This window comes from Staurois parvus, unplaced genomic scaffold (genome assembly GCF_062004578.1).
Source record: "Staurois parvus isolate SC_StPar_1 unplaced genomic scaffold, SC_StPar_1.0 ptg000070l, whole genome shotgun sequence".
NCBI classification, from domain to species: domain Eukaryota; kingdom Metazoa; phylum Chordata; class Amphibia; order Anura; family Ranidae; genus Staurois; species Staurois parvus.
Window position 1 is genome coordinate 3,130,108 of NW_028317866.1, and position 11,969 is coordinate 3,142,076.

General features: G+C 43.3%; 1 pseudogene; it reads right to left on the reverse strand.

The window, feature by feature from the left end:
• Positions 1-2,896: 2,896 nt before the first annotated feature.
• Positions 2,897-4,097, reverse strand: LOC149469455 (uncharacterized; annotated as a pseudogene).
• Between the last annotated feature and the right edge of the window lie 7,872 nt (positions 4,098-11,969).

Here is an 11,969-nt window from a genome sequence, read left to right on the forward strand (position 1 = left end):
TGGCCTAGGACGGGTGTCGGCAACCCGCGGCTCCAGAGCCGCATGCGGCTCTTTTTCATCTTTGCTGCGGCTCCGGAGCACACTGCCCACCAGGTGACAGGCAATAGGGTTTCAGTGGTCGGCAAGCCGCGGATCGCAAGCCACATGCGGCTCTTCTGTGTGCCGGGTGCCCGCTCCCCTCCCTCCTCTCGGGCGGCCGCCTCAAAAGTCAGGACTCTTTTAATCCGGCCCGCGGAGCGTGGAACATTGGCTGTCAGGATGTAGGCGGGGCAGCCAGGATGTAGGCGGGGCAGCGTGACGAACTCCTCTCCTCTCACAGTCCGCCCTGAAGACCGGAACACAGCGCGGGAACACAGTGAGAGGAACGCGCGGAGCAAAGGTAAGTGAATTGAGACAATATGGGGGGATGAATTACTATATGGGGGATGAATTACTATGGGGGATGAATTACTATATGGGGGATGAATTACTATATGGGGGATGAATTACTATATGGGGGATGAATTACTATGAGGGATGAATTACTATATGGGGGATGAATTACTATAGGGGGGATGAATTACTATATGGGGGATGAATTTCTATGGGGGATGAATTACTATATGGGGGATGAATTACTATGGGGGATGAATTACTATATGGGGGATGAATTACTATGGGGGATGAATTACTATAGGGGGGATGAATTACTATGGGGGATGAATTACTATGTGGGGGATGAATTACTATGGGGGATGAATTACTATATGGGGGATGAATTACTATATGGGGGATGAATTACTATGAGGGATGAATTACTATATGGGGGATGAATTACTATAGGGGGGATGAATTACTATATGGGGGATGAATTTCTATGGGGGATGAATTACTATATGGGGGATGAATTACTATATGGGGGATGAATTGCTATGGGGGATGAATTACTATATGGGGGATGAATTACTATGGGGGATGAATTACTATAGGGGGGATGAATTACTATGGGGGATGAATTACAATGTGGGGGATGAATTACTATGGGGGATGAATTACTATATGGGGGATGAATTACTATATGGGGGATGAATTACTATAGGGGGGATGAATTACTATATGGGGGATGAATTACTATAGGGGGGATGAATTACTATATGGGGGATGAATTACTATGGGGGATGAATTACTATATGGGGGATGAATTACTATAGGGGGGATGAATTACTATATGGGGGATGAAGCTAACTGCACGATCCTGTATATAGCATTAAGTTAAGAAACAATATATGCAGTGTCAGATTTGTTTTAAATGTTGCAATGGTTTTGCGGCTCCCAGTCTTTTTTTTCCCTTCGGAAACGGGTCCAAGTGGCTCTTTATGTCTTAAAAGTTGCAGACCCCTGGCCTAGGAGATCATTGTCTGTTCCCCAAAGGGTATACCACTAATCAAAATGGTCCTCCTCTCCCACTTCTTACAAAAAGGGTATATATTGACGTCACCACGCATGCCAACCCACGGGTCCGGACCATGTGACCATCTTGGTTACAGGCAGGCGAGTGTCTTTTCTACCTACATGTTTACTGTGGAATATTACGGGTATCCATAAGCTGAGACTCAGTGGTGGAGTGCTGGATATACACAGATATGCTGGTTTATCACCAGTTTCTGGTGAGTGTGCATTTTGATGGGGTGTTAAAGCACTGGATATCACATTGGTGAAGGAAGATTCCATGACTTCATTTATTGAGGATCATATTTGAATACATATGGACTTTTGTGAATGGACTTCATGAGGATTTATTTTAATTAATTTTATAATATTTGTGCACCTGCACAGTGGTGGATTAATTTTATTAATTTCATTAATTAATTAATTAATTTAATTATTAAATTTTAATATAAGGGTTGTGCTATTATTTGTAGTTTTATTTATTTATTTATCACAATTTTGGATATATTTAGAGATCAAGTTAACCATTACTATAGCAATGCTCTGTAAGGTAAATTATTCATACATTTGTACACATCTGTTAGGGGAAGTGGAGATGTGGTCCTCCATTGCTTCCTTTTCCTGGTTGGGTAGGATTGCTACTGTCAAGATGGTGTTGCTACCTAAAGTTCTTTATTATTTTCATATCTTTTCTGTGGCTGTCCCTGCTACTGACCATAATAGGTTTCAGAACATGATTTTACCATTTATTTAGGGCCCCAGAGGTCATAGAGTGACTTTCCAAATGTTATACACATTGCAAGAATCAGGCAGGTTGGCAGTCCTGATTCTTAGGAAATACTATAGGGCTGATCAGGTAATTCAGTTGTTTCAACTATATTCTAAATTTTATAAACAGGGCTTAATAGCCTTGGAGGCACAGGCTTGTGCTCCACTACCCATAGACCATTTGATGTGGGTTTCCACCAAACATCTGGAAGCAATTCTTTGCCCTGCATTATCCCATTCTTTACACATTTAACTATCGCTGTTTGATACATGGATGTATACTTTGACCTATACATGTTTATAGCATTTACCATCAGTGCCGTTATTGTATATATTTCCTTTACATGTCCTGCATGTGCTGCAAGATTTTACTTGACTTTGCCATCAAAGGCTACTGTATAGGAATAATACTTTATTTTTCCTCAGGAAAATAAGTTGTATTAAACCAGAAAAAACACATACAAAAGACCAGGACACTGTAAATTACATTACACGTTCCAAACAACAGCACACACTTGGCACATCATCTACATATCCAAAGGTAATAATCACCAGCTACATAGTAGAATACGAAGAACACATATACTGTACATAGTGTCATAAACATTATCATACATATATAAGTGCCTGAGGGAGGAAATCATGGTGGCTTCGAATCCTTACAGGATGCAGTCCATTATCAAGTCAACTGGGGCTAAGCCTAGAACATCAACCAAGGGGCCCACAGCTTGTCAAATTTACCACTACTACCTCTGTGCTGGTAAATATATTTTTCAAGCCAAACAGTTTCCCCCATTTGGGAAATCCATTTCTTTAATGTGGGGGGATCCGTAGATACCCAATGTTGCAGAATCAGTTTATATGCCTGAAATAGGGCTCTAGCTACTGCCTGCTTGGGAATATCCTCAATCTGGAGATCACTCAAAATACCCAAAAGGCAATATTTTGGGTCTTCCAGTATCTGCATAGTGATGTAGCTACGGGCATCTCCATAACATATGTATTAAATTTCCATGATCCCTGCAGCACCTAGTAAACATGGCATCAGCCTACACCCCTATACGGAGCAGCCTAGCAGGAGAAAAATAAACTCTCATAAGTAGGTACAGCTGTGGGAGGCATTGTCCTACGTTAAGAGATGATTGCTGAACCGCTAGTAAAGCCTCTTCCCATTGTTCCCCATCCAACTGACCAACATCCTACTCCCATTGGGAGGCCACAGTAAACGGGTAATGTTTAAGAAAAATATTCATCAGCATAGCGTAGGTCTGGGAGACAAACCCTTCATATGAGGTAACATCTTGCATAAAATTAAAAACAGGTGTGGGAGATAGCTTCCAGATACCTGTACCTTGTTGAGCCCCCACAGCATGTTGAAGTTGGAAGCAATAGAATAGCATTGAGGAGGGGAGTTGGATTTACGACTGGAGTTCTGCAAAAGGGCACAACTTACCATTGTGAATAATATGGGCTAGATGGATAACACCATAGAGTTTCCATTTGGTGCCGTACTGCAATAGGGCCAATTCTGGGTACTGTGCATTAACCCAGATGGGGCTAAAACTGGTAAATCCCATAACCTGCTTCATCGTTCTAACTTTGTACCATACTTTTTGCATAACGGTGTAGGTTGGGAAAAGTTTATTAGATTTACTAAAGAGTGAGGCTTCAAGTCCTTCAGCCACCTCCATACCCACAGAGAACTGCTTGGAGACGGGATCTCGAAGATTCAAGGCAAGATCAGTTGCCGGGTGTATGACCTGAGCAATGTGTTGTAATTGAGAGGCTAGGTAAAACAGCCTGGGGTTAGGCAAGGCCAAGCCACCAGCATCCTTTGGCCACTGCAGTTGCACTACTTTAACTCTAGGAGGTATTGATTGCCATAAAAGGAATTGAAACATTGAATTAGTAATGTGGAACAATTTCAGTGGGATAACAACAGGGGAATTATGAAGAATAGAGAATAAACAGGTGGCGCACACACCTAGTGCATTATCCAAGGTTTATTGAAAGGAGTGAAAAATAAAAACATACTCACAGACGAAGCATGTATCTAAAATGCATTTACATAATGACGATGGCCAAAACGGCAAGGAAGGTGTTCCAACTGTCAGTGCGGTCAAATGGCTGACACGTTTCAGGGACGAATCCCTTTCCTCAGAGCTACTGATCAGCCTGTATGAAGGTCAAGCGGTAAATAACCATGGCTAAATGCCTTGGGAGCAGAGCTCTGAAAGGAATTGGCTCCTCTCGTTCCTTCCTGTAGCTACCGACTCCCGTCAGTCCCCTGGCCCTGATCAATGTCTGTCTACAGGCCTGGAGTCCCCTTTGAGATACAGGAAATTGCACACAGACACAAGGTGGTATCTCAGAAGGAACTGAATTTATTCTTCCGTGTTCAAACTTATATATGAAACTTAAAACAATACATGGAAATATAAGAACCAATCAATTGACAGGTATGCATTGACCAATCAGAATATTATATACGTCAGTAATGCCCAATCATTTAGCATTTATGTTAATTATTATTATATGCGTCAAACATTAATATAGAAAGTAGACAACTTCCCTTTTAGCGCTGGCTATAGTTTATTAATACTCTTGCAACAGGAAAAAGCCCACCGCAGACTTTCAGTCTTGTGCTCGGTAGAGGAAAAAAGGAAGTTACATCTGAAGGGAAAAGAGGAACCTCAGACTCTTATCGAAAGTAAGAAACAGTCTTAAAACACAAATTCATCTTTAAGTACTGACATAAATCTCAAAATGGATTCTTATCTTAAAATGGCAGATCTCAGGTCAAGAGACAATATGGCGGTATGGTAATGCTGAAAGGCTAATTCCTTCAAACCCCCTCTTAGGTCACGCACGTGACCTTACACCTTTTTTACAGGTTGGTACCTGGGGCCCTTAGTAGGTCCTTTATCAAGACACTGATTCCACATGGTTCTAGTAATGGTGGCGTCAATAAGTCTCTGCATTAAACCTCGGATGCAGGGGATACAACAGCAACCACACAGAGTTAATACTGCAGCAGCCATTACTATAGAAATCAGCATAGTTTTCATCAGAGTTCCCCATCTACCAAACCAATTTTCAAAAAAACCAGCTAGTGGATTTTCTACTCCTGAGTTTTCAGCCAATTCTTCAGACAACATTTGGAGGCCTTGAAGGGCTCTAGTAATGCTTCCATCAGGAGCGGTGTTATTGGGGATAAAAGTACAGCAGTAGGAACCAAACATTTTACATACTCCTCCTTTCTCAGCTAATAACATATCAAGAGCAATGCGGTTTTGCCAAGCAGTAAGGGATGTTGCATCAAGTTGGGCAGAGACCCCCTTTAGAGCATCTCTAGTATAGTTAACAAACCTTTGTTGATTATAATAAATGTAATTAATCCAATCCACATTTTTGTTAGGCTGTACCCATATAGCAATAGAGGCAAACCCTGCAGCAATCTGGTCCTGAGCTTTAAACTCATCAGGGACTCCTCTTGGTACACCTATAGCATCTATGTAAACTCTATTATCAAAGGAACCACGGGGTGCATTTCTTTTATACCTTCTAGATCTGGATTTTTCCAAGATGGGCAAGCTTCTTATCCCATCTTCTACCTTGATCATAAAGAAAGGCATGAGAAGATGGGTCAGAGCGCAGCTTCCCTTCCATCTGCTGGGGAGTCTGGCTCTGAGTCTCATATCTCCACACAGCCACCACACATCTGACAGTTGCTGCCGGTGGTCCTGAAACCATTCCTTCCGGTAGCCTTCTGCGGAGGTGCGGATGGTCTTAACACAGTAATTAGGTGGGAATGTACCTAAATCTTTACCCTTAGCATCATCATGTTCAAAGCAGGTAAAATTTCCTGGTACCGGTTTAGAGGCCAAAGGTAAATTTCGTAATCCGGTAACAGGGAACTTCTTAACAAAATCAGAACATTCCTTCTCAGTGATGTTATCTTTATACATTCTAATTAGGCAGGACATATTAGTTTCTTCTTCTAACAAAGGAACTGTGGCAAGTAGGGGGCGGGGATTGGCACATGAAACACAGTCTCCCTGTCCCTTACTTTTAGTGGTCCATCTCACCCATTCAATCCATTCATTTTTGTCAGAGTAACCAGTTTCAATGCTTAATCTGTCTTCTGATTGCATCACTACTCCTGTCACCTCATTATCCAGTCGATTCCTAACTTTGGGGAATGAATTGTCTATGGTATTGACATGGACTCTTGGGGAGGGTTTTACCTGTAATATGAGGTTGGCCCAGGGGTCTGTTCCTGACACAGTTATTCCCAACCTATATTCCCCACTATCTCTGACCTGTGGGTTCCTTATTGTGAAAATGATATTCCCTTGGCCTTTTGCTATAGAGATTCTTTGATAGGTGCCTATGTCCTCTAGGGGAATTCTAGCTGATTGGGTCTCCCATTTATGAGGGTCTGTTGTCCACCATATATTCTCCCAGTAACCACAGGGCTTATTCCTCCCACACATGTACACATTATAAGGTCCAATATCATAAGTAACTTTAGTCGGGTCAAACACCTGGTTTTTAGTCAGAGTAAACACTATGGTCTGATTTACATCCTCAGTAGTCAAGACTGGTGTTTCCTGTAACCCCCATCCCTTATCTTGTACAAAGGACATTCTTCTCATCCTTCTCTTAGTGCGGGTTAGACTTCGTTTCTTTCTGACACTAGAATGTTGTGTACTATGGTTTTGTGTGTGCACTGGTTCTGCATTATCTGGGTCACTAGCTTGTATGGAGGTATTACATATACTCTTAATCACTCCATAATCATCTGGGTGATAAATACAGTTAGTTATTGTCCATACTGGGAGGAACACAGTCAGGGCTGCTAGTATGAGGAAGCAAAATGTCTGCCCAGAGTTCTGTGAGAGCATCAGAAAGGTCATCTTCTTCAAAGACTTTTACACCGGCTTCACTTCCTTTTTCTTCTTCTGTATCTGTGTCTTTGCCTTTGTCTTGCTTCTTAGGGGCTTGGTTCACCCTTTTTACACGGCTGGCATGGATCCAGGCCTTGGAATCCTCAGTCAGGACAGCGGTCCTGGTGACAGCGATCACAGAAGTGGGGGGCCCAAAGGGATACTCTTGCTTCCGATTCCTATGGAGGGCTTGTATCACCACACGGTCCCCGACTTGGAAAGAGTGAGTTGGTTCCTGTGAAGAAAGAGGAAAGGTGCGAGCAACATTTCTTTCAACCTTGTCCAAAGTTTCAATAAGTTTTCTCACATATTCCTCCTGAATCAATTCCAAATCCCCTCTTTCTACCATGAGTGGCTGTCTAGCCCAGGGAGTGGGAAAGGGCCTACCCATTAGAACCTCAAAGGGGGAGTAACCTGTCTTTTTAGAAGGAGTCATCCTTACCTCTGCCAAGACTGCAGGCAATACTTTCTTCCAGTTTGCAAAGGTACCTCCAGTAGCCTTCCTAATTTTATCCTTGAGGGTCCTATTCATCCTTTCCACTATACCTGAGCTCTGAGGGTGGTAAGGAATGTGAAACTTCCACTCAATTTTGAGTGTTTTCACCAAATCCTGACATACCTTGGCCACAAATGCTGGACCGTTGTCAGAATTAATCTGGAGTGGACATCCCCACCTGGGAATAATTTCCCGTGTAAGGATCCTCACTACAGTTTGGGCATCTTCTTTTGTGGTTACAAAGCTTTCTACCCAGCGGCTAAACATGTCCACAATTACCAAAAGATATTCTTGTCTTTTTCCTTCCTTTGGCATGTGTGTAAAGTCTACCTGTAGGTGAGTAAAAGGTGTTGATGGGTATGTCAGGTGTTCATGTCTTGCCTTGTGAGGATTGTTTGGGTTATTCCTTATGCATGTAATGCATCTAGACACATATGATTTTACCAAAGAGGGAAGGCCAGGAATGAAAAAATCATTATCCAGCAGTTCACATGTAACCTGCCATCCCCTGTGACCTACTCCATGATACTGTGAGATGAACAGAGGTGCACTGGCCTTTGGAATGCATGGTCTCCCCTCTGTGACACAAAGTCCAGTTTGTGGACTCTTTGTCACACCAGCTGCATTCCACTGCTCAATATCTTCTGAGGTAGCATATGTCTGTAAATCCTGCAATGTTTGATCCAACAGTGGCATTTCAGGGGTGAGCATTGGCATTTGGATCATGGCAGGCTGGGTAAGGGCCGCCTCTTTTGCTACTTTGTCAGCTAAAGCATTTCCCTTTGCAATATCAGTTTGTTCATTTGTGTGTGCCCTACAGTGTAGGATAGCAAGGGATCTTGGCAGTTGTATGGCTTTGAGTAAAGCCTTCACCAGAGATGAATGTGAGATGGATTTTCCATCTGCTGCAATAAATCCTCTCTTTTCCCAAATTATTCCAAAATCGTGGCACACGCCAAACGCATATCTGGAATCTGTGTAAATATTTACATCCTGACCCTCAAAAAGCTGACATGCTCTTGTAAGGGCTATCAGTTCAGCGGCCTGAGCTGACTGGTATGGGATGGGTTTTGCTTCAAGTACTTTATCTGGCAACTGCACCACCGCATATCCTGCATGGTAAACAGTGTCAGTGGGTCTCGAGCAAGAGCCATCTACAAAAACATTCTGTGCCTCTGGAAGAGCCACAGAAGACATATCCTGTCTTGGGGAGGTGTCCTGATGAATCAATTCCAGGCAATCATGCTGTGGAACAACTTCATCCTGCTCTCCCTTTAAGCCTAATAAGGCATTTAAAATTGGAGCTGGACCTGAAGTGGGAGAGGTATATTTTATTCTCAACTTAGGGTTTGACAACAGTATAACCTCATATCCACTAAGTCTCTGGGCTGACATGTGTTGGGTATGTATATTCTTGAGTAGAATAGACACATTGTGGGTGGTATGTAAGGTGGTCTCATGTCCCAGAGTGAGTGACGTAGCCATTTGGACCACCATAGCGCTTGATGCTAGTGCTCTGAGACACGCAGGCATGCCTTGGACCTGTACTGGAACCATTTTTGAGAAAAAAGCAACAGGGCGGAGTTTTCCTCCATGCTCCTGGGCCAGGACCCCTGCCATAGTTTTACAATTTTCCCTAGCATACAGATGAAACATTTGATTATATGCGGGCAGACCAAGACCAGGGGCTATTACCATAGCATTTTTCAGATACACAAAAGCATTGCACATATCATCTGACCATTTCACAAGATCTGACATTTCTGAACCTGTGGCTTGTCTCAAAATGTTGTCATAGTAGGAACAGTCAGGTATCCATTGGCGGCAGTAACCAATCATACCAAGAAAGGTGAGCATGTCTTTCTTGGTCAATGGGCGGGGCAGACCCATAAGAGCCGCAGCTCTTTTGTGGCTGACTTTCCTTTCACCTTTTGTGAGAACAAAACCAAGGTATTCAACAGTTTTCTGACACCATTGTAGCTTTTTCTTAGACACTTTATGACCACATTCACATAACCAGTTCATGAGATCTACACTATCCCCTTGGCTGGCTGCCCGATTAACACTACAGAGAAGCAAATCATCTGCGTATTGAACCAATACTGAACCATGGCAAGGAGTCCATGGCTTTAAGGTAGCCTGGAGGACAACAGAGTAGACCACAGGCGAATCTACATACCCTTGCGGTAATTTACACCAAGTAAGGGTCTTTCTCCTGTAATGAAACGCAAAAATTGGGCGTGTCTCCTTGGCAACAGGGATTGAAAAAAATGCATTTGTCAGATCAATCACTGTGAAAAACTCAGCATCAGCTGGGATGGAGGAAATGAGTGTTGGTACATCAGGCACTATTGGGGCAATGGGAATCACAAGATCATTAATGGCCCTCAGGTCCTGCACAAATCTGTAAGAGCCGTCCGGCTTCTTAACTGGATTTATTGGGCTGTTGTATGGTGAAATCACCTCTTCAAGGACTCCTTCCTTGAGAAAGTGTTCCACCATGGGCGCTATTCCTTCCTCCTTTTCTTTTGACAAAGGGTATTGTTTGTGAAACACAGGTTGAGCCCATGGTTTCAGTGTGGCCTTATATGGAGTGCAGGAAATGAATCCCACATCCAAGGCACTTTTTGCCCAAACTTTGTCATTAATTGTTCCAGCAGGAAATGAGGGGTCTTCTTTAGTAATCATTGTCATGGCAGGGATGATTGGCATTTTGGCAGAATGAGCCACTATACCACCTCTCCTTGTGGATTTCAAGTTGATGTTCAACTCTCCCATGAGGTCTCTCCCTAACAAATTAACTGGACAATTGGGTATGATTCTGAATGAGTGATCTAGCAGAGTGATTCCCTGTATGGGGTCAAAAATTGGAAGAGGCGGTGTTTTATAAGTCTTGGTCAGTATCCCATTTATTCCCATAGAAGGTTCAGCATTCATTACCTCTCCCTTATAATAATCCTCACTCAGACTCGAACGAGTCGCGCCTGAGTCCAACAAGAATGGGGTTAATTTGCCCTGTATATGCAAGTATACAAGGGGTTGTTCCTTATAAGAGTGAGAGACAAGCGGGAATGCTGGGATACCACCTTCTGGGCACCTTCATTTATTTTGTGATTGTGTCTGCCAAGAGATAGGAAACCTCACATTCTGCTGTGGGAGGTCCCTTTGTGGTTGGCCTGGGGAGGGGCTATGCTGGGCGTGGTCCTGAGTTTCATATGGACATTGATTTCTCCAATGATCCTCAGCCCCACAGTTAAAACAACCCGTGTCCCGTCCCCTATTATTCCTCCCTCTTCCCCTAAACCGGCCTCTGCCTCGGTTATTGAAACCCCCCCTTCTCTTGTACGGTGGGTTTGTGTGGGGAAAGGGATCTTCCTGAAAATGAGTGGCCACCGCCTTGGGTATCTCTAGACATCCGGCAGCATCTTTCTCAGTCAATTTCAATTGAAATTGTTCTCTGGTACAAGTGGGCCATTCAGAAATCATCTGTTTTACAGTTAACATGACACTGGGTTTTAGATTGGACAGGAAAGTCTGAATCAGTAGACTATGCATGGTGTCTTGCAATGTCAGTCCTGCCTCTTGTGTCCATGTCTCATTAAATCTTTTCCAAAAATCTAACACAGTTTCTCCTGACTTTTGCTTGCAGGCTACTGCGGTAGGGAGGGAGGATCTAGATTGGAAAGCTCGTTCCATTTCTTCTGAGACCTCTCTCCACATATTGTCCCTACCATCTTCTGTGTTTAATTTATAATTTGTGGCAGTAATGTTGCCTGCTTCTAGGATGGATATGGTCCCAACATTACCCCAATTCCAGGGGGAAGTTTGTCCCAATATTCCATCGAGGATAAGGCGCATATCCTCTTGTGTGTAATTTCTACCTTTACATGCTTTCTTCAAATAGCTCACAGTAGCCGTTGAAGAAACAGTGGGTCTTGGACAATGTTTGACAATCCTATTTATGTCTTCTATCTCAATGGGTTTCTTTAATAGATTGTCTCCTATTGTCATGAAGGGCATCTGTTGTGTATTGGAATCAATACCATATTGGGTATTATGGCGTGTGTGTGATGGACTTAGCATGTCCACTATACCTAGACTATTAGCTGCTCTGAACAGCAGAGAGCCTGAACTAGCGGATTCATCAACAAGTGAGTCATCTGCTTCAGTAGTTGAAGAAACAGCTATTCCCCCTGTCGCTCCCTGTGTGGTAGGACTTTGAACCACACCCTGGGAGGGCGCGGGAGTTTGAACTGTACTAGGCTGTGTGGTAGAAATGTGAACAGCACTAGGTATTTGAGGGGTCTGTGGAAGTGTTGGTGCTGGTG